The sequence below is a fragment of the Pteropus alecto genome, unplaced genomic scaffold, assembly GCF_000325575.1.
Source record: "Pteropus alecto unplaced genomic scaffold, ASM32557v1 scaffold7, whole genome shotgun sequence".
Taxonomy (NCBI): domain Eukaryota; kingdom Metazoa; phylum Chordata; class Mammalia; order Chiroptera; family Pteropodidae; genus Pteropus; species Pteropus alecto.
This window is the reverse complement of record NW_006494614.1, coordinates 59,488,528-59,497,319: the sequence shown is the minus strand read 5'-3', so window position 1 is coordinate 59,497,319 and position 8,792 is coordinate 59,488,528. Positions and strand designations below refer to the sequence as shown.

General features: G+C 46.9%; 1 protein-coding gene across 1 annotated transcript in view; it reads right to left on the bottom strand.

Annotated features, from left to right (window-relative positions):
* ATP2C2 (ATPase secretory pathway Ca2+ transporting 2) overlaps positions 1-8,792 on the bottom strand; it is a 68,794-nt gene that overhangs the window by 51,478 nt on the left and 8,524 nt on the right. The gene's annotated exons all lie outside the window — the stretch shown is intronic.

The window sequence follows — 8,792 nt, the reverse complement described above, 5'->3', positions numbered from 1 at the left end:
TTTCATGTCTGGTTTCATTCACTTGACTTTGTACTGAGATTTATGCATGATGCTGTAGATAGCAATGGTTTGCTAATTTTCATGGCTGCTAGTATAGCAGCCCCACCCCATTCATTGGTTCAGTTATCCATGGTTTCAGTTACCCACAGTCAACTGTGGTCCAAAAATATTAAATAGACAAATCCAGAAATAAACGATTCATAGGTTTTAAATTGCTCGTCATTCTGAGTAGCGTGATGAAATCTCACACCATCCTGTTCCATCCCATCCAGGACTTCAATCATCCCTTTGTCAAGTGTCTCCAGGCTGCATACCCTCCCCACTGATTAGTCACTTAGTAGCTGTTTCAGTGATCTGATCAACTGCTCTGTGCAGCAGTGCTTGTGTTCAAGTAACCCTTATTTCACTTAATAATGGTCCCTAAGTGCAAGAGTAGGGATGCTCACAATTTGGAGACACCAAAGAGAAGCCGTGAAGTACTTCCTTTAAGTGAAAAGGTATATATGTATCGGCAAAAACATGAAGTGTATTATAGAGTTTGGTACTATCCAAGATTTCAGGCATCCACTGGGGGTCTTGAAGTGTCTCCAGGCTGCATACCCTCCCCACTGATTAATCACTTAGTAGCTGTTTCAGTGATCTGATCAATTGCTCTGTGCTTAATAATGGCCCCTAAGGGCAAGAGTAGGGATGCTCACAATTCGGATGTATCAAAGAGAAGCCGTAAAGTGCTTCCTTTAAGTGAAAAGGTATGTACGTATCGGCACAAACATATAGTATATATAGGGTTTGGTACTATCCAAGATTTCAGGCATCCACTGGGGGTCTTGGAATGTACCCCCACATATAAGGGGGGACTACCATATATCACAATTTATCTGTTGTATTGTTGATGGACTTTTGGGTTGTTCCCAGTTGTTGGCTAATACTGATGCATCTGTTTTTTAAAAGATCTTATTTAACAGAATCGAAACTTGTAAAGCTGACAGAGCGGGGCAACAATGTACGTATTTAGAACCCTGAACCTTGAACGTCTGGGGTTTTCAGTCAAGCATGCAGCTTGAGAGAGTGCCTCCTGATGACAGGTGGTATCACAGTCTGTTCTGAGTTGTTTGAATAACACAAGAACACAGCCAAGTCTGGGTGTCTGAAGGGCTAGGCAGAAGCCATATGAAACAGCTGGAGGGTATGGGAAGACATGAGAACACAGAGGAGACCTCAGAATCAGGAAAACATGAAGCATTTTTGCAAAATTCTTCTGAGTATTCCTATACCCAGGATATGATAATCATCTTTTCCTTTTCCACCCATTGTTGGGCACTGGGAAGGAGGAAGGGGAGAGAGGCATTGGCTAACCTCTTCCTTCAGCTGGAATAAAGGTGGCAAATTCCTCGTTCCCTTCTTGTTGGCCCCCTCCCCCAAAACACACGAACAAGTAATCTCCCAAACGCCTCACTTGTTTGAAATGCTCCAACCACACCCATCCCTGGGGGTGCGCCTCACTCTTGCCAGTGACCAGGGGACACAGCAGGGACTACGCAGATCATTCCACAGGCTCCTCCGTCATCGTCATCGCAAGCTTTCCTCAAGTCACCACTATGTTCACTGTGTGAGATTCACTTTTAAGAGAATTGTGCATCACAACATTCCTCTTAAACGCTTTTTAAGAGAATGTTTTTTTTTCTGTTCTCAAGATCTGGTGCCCTGTACCTGAAGAAGTGCTCAGTTCTTGCTCAGACCACAGATGGAGGCTTCCTGGGGTTTTAAGACCTGTCCCCCACTGCACCTCACCCTCCGCGTCCAGCTGTTTGTGGTCTTGTCATTGCTTTCAGGCTGTGCCCACACCTGATTCACTTTCTGTACAGCATCCAGACTCACCCTGACGTGTAAATTCAGTCCTCTCTCTCCCTCTACCCTCCCCTCCTCCTCATTCCCCTCCGGGCTTGAAACATTTGGATTCCAGCTGCTCAGAGGAGGAAACCCTAACGATCTTCAATATGGCTGCAGCAGACCCCATTGGGTCCATCCTCTACGCCTCCTTCACAAAATCCTGGTCTTTTTTGGGGCAGCAGCATATCTAGCTAAAAACCCGCTTCCTAGGCCCATGAAACACAGTTGCAGGAGTCCTGTGTCCCCCAGGAATGGGCCATTCTAGCGCCCACAGGAGCCTTGGTGGCATTTTCTTCACGGCTGCAACACCCAAAGCAGGGGTTCTCAGCCAGGGGCGATTTTGCCCCCAGGAGACTTTGGCAATGTCTGGAGACACTTTTGGTTATCACAACTGGGGGGCGAAGGTGCTAGTGGCATCTAGTGGATAGAGATGGACATGGTGCCAAGTACCCTACAATACACAGGACAGCCCCCCACAACAAGGAATGATCTGCGACAAAAATGTCCATAATGCTGAGGGTGAGAAACCCCACTTTTGAGGTAAACAGATTATTCTGCCTTGACATCTCCCCAGACCCAATTAGTCAACCTGCTCTCCCCTCAGTGCCTCCTGGACTTCTTGATGTCACCTACACAATCACCAGCAAGTGATTATCACTTAAATGCCTTTATCTGCTCACGATGCAGCCACTCTGGAAGTGGGACTGGTGTCTGGTACGCAGGAGCTGTTCCCTGAGCGTCTGCTGCTCAGAGCGCAGGACACTGTTGGAAATGCATGACTGGATACGTGCTCTCAGCCACAAACCTCAGTTTACCCTCATTGTCAATATCACCCAGGAGACGGTCCAGTTACCTGGCTAGCAGATTACCTCAGGCAGGTGACACCCTCTCTGACTACAATTTCTTCATCTGCAGAATGGGAGTGACGATGTCTACCTCAACACTTTTGCAGAACCAAGTGCGTCCATGCATGTCAATGGCTTGACGCGGCCCAGACCTACTGTGAGCTCCCAGTAAACGCCAGATTGGTACCTGCTGTGGCGTCCAGGCCTCAAGCACTTGGTTGAAAACACAGTGATGGTGCCATTGCTTGGGTGGCTCAGCTATGTTTAGGAAACTTGAGAGCCGCAAGCAGTACGGTACAACAAAAGGATCATAGAGGTTGGAATCGCACCGGCCAGGGTTCAAATCCTGTTCTGTCACTGACTAGCCCTGTCAGCAGGGATGATAAGCTCTATATACCCAGGTAGTTTGAAAGAATTTAAAACAAACAAACAAACGAACCACCTAACTCTGTAAATGTACCTCACACATAGCAGACGCATTCAGTAAACATTCCACAAAGGGCCAGCAACCTAAAGAATCAAAGGGGTCCAGGGGCTTTGGTGGCCCCAGTGCTGGAGGAGGTGGCTTTTCTCTGTGACCTCGTCTTGCTGGGGACTGATATTCCCCGAGTTTCTCTGAGGGTTTACAGATTCTATAAGGGGGTCTAGAAGATGCATAAATGCTTGAATCTGTGTGTTTTTAATGAATACGGTAACTACAGGCAGGAAAAAAGTGAACTCTATTTTTTAAAACCCCTCCTTGATTTGCATTTGACACTGATCTCGAGTAATGTCTCTATATTTTAATTTTTTTTTAAAAAAAAGTCCATCAGCAAATTAATTTTTTTTAAAGATGGTCCATCCATAAATGAAATATTATCCAGCCTTAAAAAGAAATGAAATTCTGACACATGCTACAACATGGATGAACCCTGAGGATATTATCTGAGTGAAACAATCTAGTCACAAAAAGATAAATACTGTATGATTCCTCTTAAACGAGGTACCTAGAATAAACAAATTCAGAGAGACAGGAAGTAGAATGGTGGCTGCTGGGGAAGAGGAAGAGAAGTGAGTGTTTAATGGGGACAGAGTTTCAGTTGAGGACGATGAAAAGCTTCTGGAGACGGGGGGTCGTGATAATTGTACAACAATGTGAATGTACTTAATGTCACTGAACTGTACATTTAAAAATGATTAAGATGGTAAATGTTACGTTACGTATATTTTACCACACACAAAAAAATCCAGAACAATAACATCAGAGAACCCACCTCCCTGCCTTTGTGGGTCAGGACTAGCTGGGAGACCACCAAGTGTTTGGAAGAGGTTTGTGTGGTTAAGGGGAGGGGCTGGGATGGGCAGCCTGCAGCAGGAGGGTCTAGCTGAGACTCCTACCATCCGCCTGTGTTCCATGACCCTGGGGGCAGAGTCTGAGCTCAAAGTGGGAGGGAATCTGGCCTCCAACTACACTCTGTAAATAAAAGCCATTTACACACTCCCAGGTATGTGACCAAGAGAACTGAAAATAGGGACTCAAATAAATAACATGTTCATGGATAGTATAGTAGCACCATTCACAACAGCTCAAAGGTCCATCAGCTTGACACTGATATAACCCAGTGGAGGCTTCTGAGGGAATCACATAGGCAAACATGGCATTGCTGAGGGATGAGCTGGCTGAGATTGTGAGCTCATCCCAGATGGATAAACAAAATGTGCTCTATCTATACAATGGAATAGTATTCAGCCACGAAAAGGAACGAAGTCCTGATACATGCTGTATTATGGGAGGAGGAAGGAGGAGTGACTGCTAATGGATGTGAGATTTCCTTTAGGGGTGACAAAAATATTCTAGAAGCCTCTAGAAGTAGTGGTCACACAAGATTATGAATGTCTTAGATGGCACTTAATTGTTCGCTTTAAAATGGTTAATTTTATGCTATGTGAATTTCACCTCAATTAAAAAAAAAAAAATTTTAAGCCATTTACAAGCCACAGATTGGACCTCCTTCTACGACCTTGAACTAACGGAAGGTCTCTGATCTCCACCTGCCCCACCCCTGGTGGCCTTCCACGTCCTCCGTCTTCACTCTCTCCCCTGAGCATTTCGGTATGGTTCTCCACCTTAAAGAGAACCTATCTCCTATCTGGGCTACTCTCTGGAGATGTGCAAACTCACTCCTCTCTTTTGCCACAATCAGGCTCGGTAAGAAATCGTCTACACTTGCCATCTGCAATTTTTAACCTCCCATCCACTTCTCAACCCACTTCCCCAGGTCTCCCGGGCCACTTCCGTGTTCCAGGGCTGCTGGGACCTGAAACGTCACCAGCGATGGCTCGCTTCGTCTCACTGCGAGGCTGTCATTCTCGGAAAGCAGAGTCCTTGGATTCGGGACTGAGTACGTGGCCTCTGTCCCTACCTGCATGTGGGGGACTTCTGCTCAGGATGCTCACATGGCCCCCCTCACTCCCTTAAGAACACACATTTTGTAGACATCTGCCAGTTTGAATCACGGTATGCTCCATTTGTAATGATGGAGGTCAGGGGCCTTCTGGGGCAATCCCGATTCTTACTTCCTGTCAAACCTGATTCAGGGAGAGCCACCTCTCCCTTCTCCTTTGTGTTTTTTTTTTCAAAAAAATTCTTTTTATTAAGGTGAAATTCATGTGACATAAAATGAACCATTTTAAAGAGTACAGTTCAGAGACATTTAGCACATTCTCAATGTGCCACCAGCACTTCTATCTTGTTCTAAGGCATTTCCATCATCCCAGAAGGAGACTCCATCCCCATTATTAGTCCCTCCCCATTCCGCCTTCCCCAGCCCCTGGCAGCCACCAATCTGCTTTTTGTCTCTACAGATTTACCTGCTCTGCATATTTCATATAAATGGAATCATACTATATGCAACATTTTATACCTGCTTTGCGACCCCCAGGTATTTTTGCCCATGGCACACAGACCCATGCTGGTGTACCAGGGCTGGCAATGGTGAGTGGGGCTTTCTAGAGCCCCAAGGAAATAGTCTGAAATGTAAGGACATCTTAAACTATTTTCACCGAGCAAAGACAGCTTGACACTGATATAACCCAGTGGAGGCTTCTGAGGGAATCACATAGGCAAACATGGCATTGCTGAGGGATGAGCTGGCTGAGATTGTGAGCTCATCCCAGAGCAAGTGAGCAGGTGGCACCTGGGGGTGGACCAGCTTCCCTGAGGCAGAACCTGGCTTTCTCTGCCCTCCTGTCCAACTTGGGGATGTGGTGCATTTCAAACGCTTAGACCCCGACGATTGCTTCCTCATTTAATGGCTGATACAAGCATGTATTTCTTCAACATATTTATCCCAAACCTCCCCATGACTGCCTCAGTGTCCCCCTCTGGAAAGTGTGGGTTATAAAAGCAGGGACTCCACACCACAGCATGGGATAATAGGACCATGGACATGGAGTCCTGATACAGTGCCCAGGAGGTACTAATCAAACATGAGCAACAGCGCTGATGAAGGTGACAACTGACGAATGAAGGTGACACCTGATGGGGGCAGGAGGGGTCCTATTTCTCCAGTATCTCAGAAAACACCAGGATGGGGGGTGGGGCTCCAAAGAGAGCTGTCAGATTTCGCAAATAAAAAGGCTAGATATCCAGTTACCTCTGAACTCCAGATAAACAACGAATCATTTTTCAGTATGTGCTTGCCAAATATTGCATGGGACATACATATACTAAAAAATGATCCACTGTTTATCTGAAATTCAAATGCACCTGGGCGTCCTGTGCAAATCTGGCAGCACTGGGAAGGAACGAGCCAAAAGACACTCATGACCATGTGGTGATGCCATCATGGGACACCTCTCACTATAAAGGAGATGATGGGGGCCCCAATTCAGAGTGTGGGGGTTCAGGAATTGTGAGAATACAGTCTTGAAGAGGGCGCAGGAGTGAATTCCCAGGGAGTGGAGAGGTGGCCTTTTGGGCATCGGGAAGAACAGGTGGGCGGAGGGCGAAAAGAGTGAGCAAATGGCCCTTCTGAGGAAGTCCAAGTGCCATGAGTTGACAAGAGCATGTGGCCAGGGGTGTTTTAGAGGGAGGGATGGGGCCAGAGAAAAAGCCAGTGAACCACACAGTCCTTACCCTTGGAAAATTTCACGATATGGGTGGATGCAGTTATTGGGATCAAAACAATTGGAGAGGAAAAATGTAAGCGTCATGGTAACCCAAGAATAACTGGGAGGGCATCATTAAGGTCACATTCGAGGTGAGAGTCTCACTCAATGCAAAGGCTTCCTTCTTCCCAAGACTCCCGTACCTTTCTTCCCCAAGGCATGTATCTGTGAATTATCCACATATACCTAAGTCTGGTGGTTCTCAAAGTGTGGTTCTCGGCCTGGCTGGAAATGCAGATTCTAAGGCTCCACCCTGGACCTAATGGATCAAAAACTCTGGCGGGAGGCCCTGCAATTTGTGTTTTGAAAAGTTCTTTGGGATATTCTAATGTATTAGAAAGTTGGATAAGAAAGATGTATTAGAAGGTTGGATAACCGCTAGGATCTTGTAAAAACACACCTGCTATGGCCTATTCCCAGTCTAACTGAGCAGTGGGGCCCAGCCATCAGGATTTCTAAAAGTCTCCGGTGGTTCTAATATGCAGCCAGAGCTGAGCTGAGGACACATGGCTGGGAGATGCATTCAAAGGGCAACCCCATGGGGTCCTGCTCTTAAGGGACCACCATCTTGGAGGACAGAAAGGCTGGTGGCCAACAGGCCAAGCGCCAAGCAGGGAATGCCTGGAGGCCCAGGAGAGCTGTGAGAGTCCAGGCAGGATGGGGTCCTTCCGTTTCCTGGAGGAGGGGTAAAGGCAAAGCCTGGGGCAACAGGTGCCCCCAAGTCCTTCTAGAAGTTGGACAGTCAAGAGAAAGAGATGGACAATGAAGCGATGGTGGAGAACAGCTAACATATAATAATGGTGTAAAAACAACATAACCCTAGCTACAGAAATCAATGCTAATGATACAGCAGATATAACAGCTACCATTTGATATCAGCCATCTTGCCCTGCATTTGACTTGTGCAATGTCCTTTAATCACCACAGAAGTCTTTTGAGGCGGATGTGTTTTTTATCTCCATCTTATAGATGAAGAAATGGCTGAACCGGCCAACTCCCCAGCCAGTACCTTTAGTCACCACTCTATAAAAACACGAGAAAACTTGTTTGTGGGCTTTGCGCTGTGTGGGTGGGAGAAAACAGAGAAACATGACTTTTCGGGTCTTCCAAGCAGGGTAGAGGGAGAGCATGGGGGAGCAGGAGAAAAGCTGAACCTGAATAGTGTCCCCAAAAGTCATTCACATCCTGATCCCTGAAACCCATGAATATGTGACTTTATATGGCAAGAGGGACTTTGAAAATGTGATTTAGTTGAGGACCCTGAGATGGGGAAATGATCCTGGATTATCCAGGTGGGCCAGTGTCTTCTCAAGGGTCCTTATAAGAGGGAGGAGAGAAGGTCAGAGGAGATGTAACAATAGAAACAGAAGCTGGAGGGATACGGTGACTGGCTTTGAAGATGGAGGAAGGGGCCACAGGCCAAAGAATGCAGGCGGCCTTTAAAACCTGGAAGAAAGGCAAGGAAGCGGATTCTCCCCTAGAGGCTCCAAAAGGAATGCAGTCCTGCTGACGCCTTGATTTTAGCCCAGTGAGATCCATGTCAGATTTCTGATCTCTACAACTGTAAGAGAATCAATATGTGTTGCATTAAGCTGCCAAGTCTGTGGTCATGTTACAGCCTCCCAAGGAAACTGACATACCATCCACCATCAGCCCTGGCAAGGAATCCAACTCTCTGAGCTCCCAGGCTCCCAGTCCTCTCTGCCCAGCTCACTGCTGCCCCATTTGTTCACCTCCGGCCTTGGACCATCTTCCTCAGCGGGCAGTGGCTGGTCTTACCTAGCTTACACCTGAGTGCCCAGCACAGTGCTTGGCAAATAGAAGATGCTTAAACATGTTTTGTGGAAGGGAGGGAAGGATGGAAGAGAGGCAAGTGCTGAGCTGCCTGGAAGGTCTCAATGCCCATGG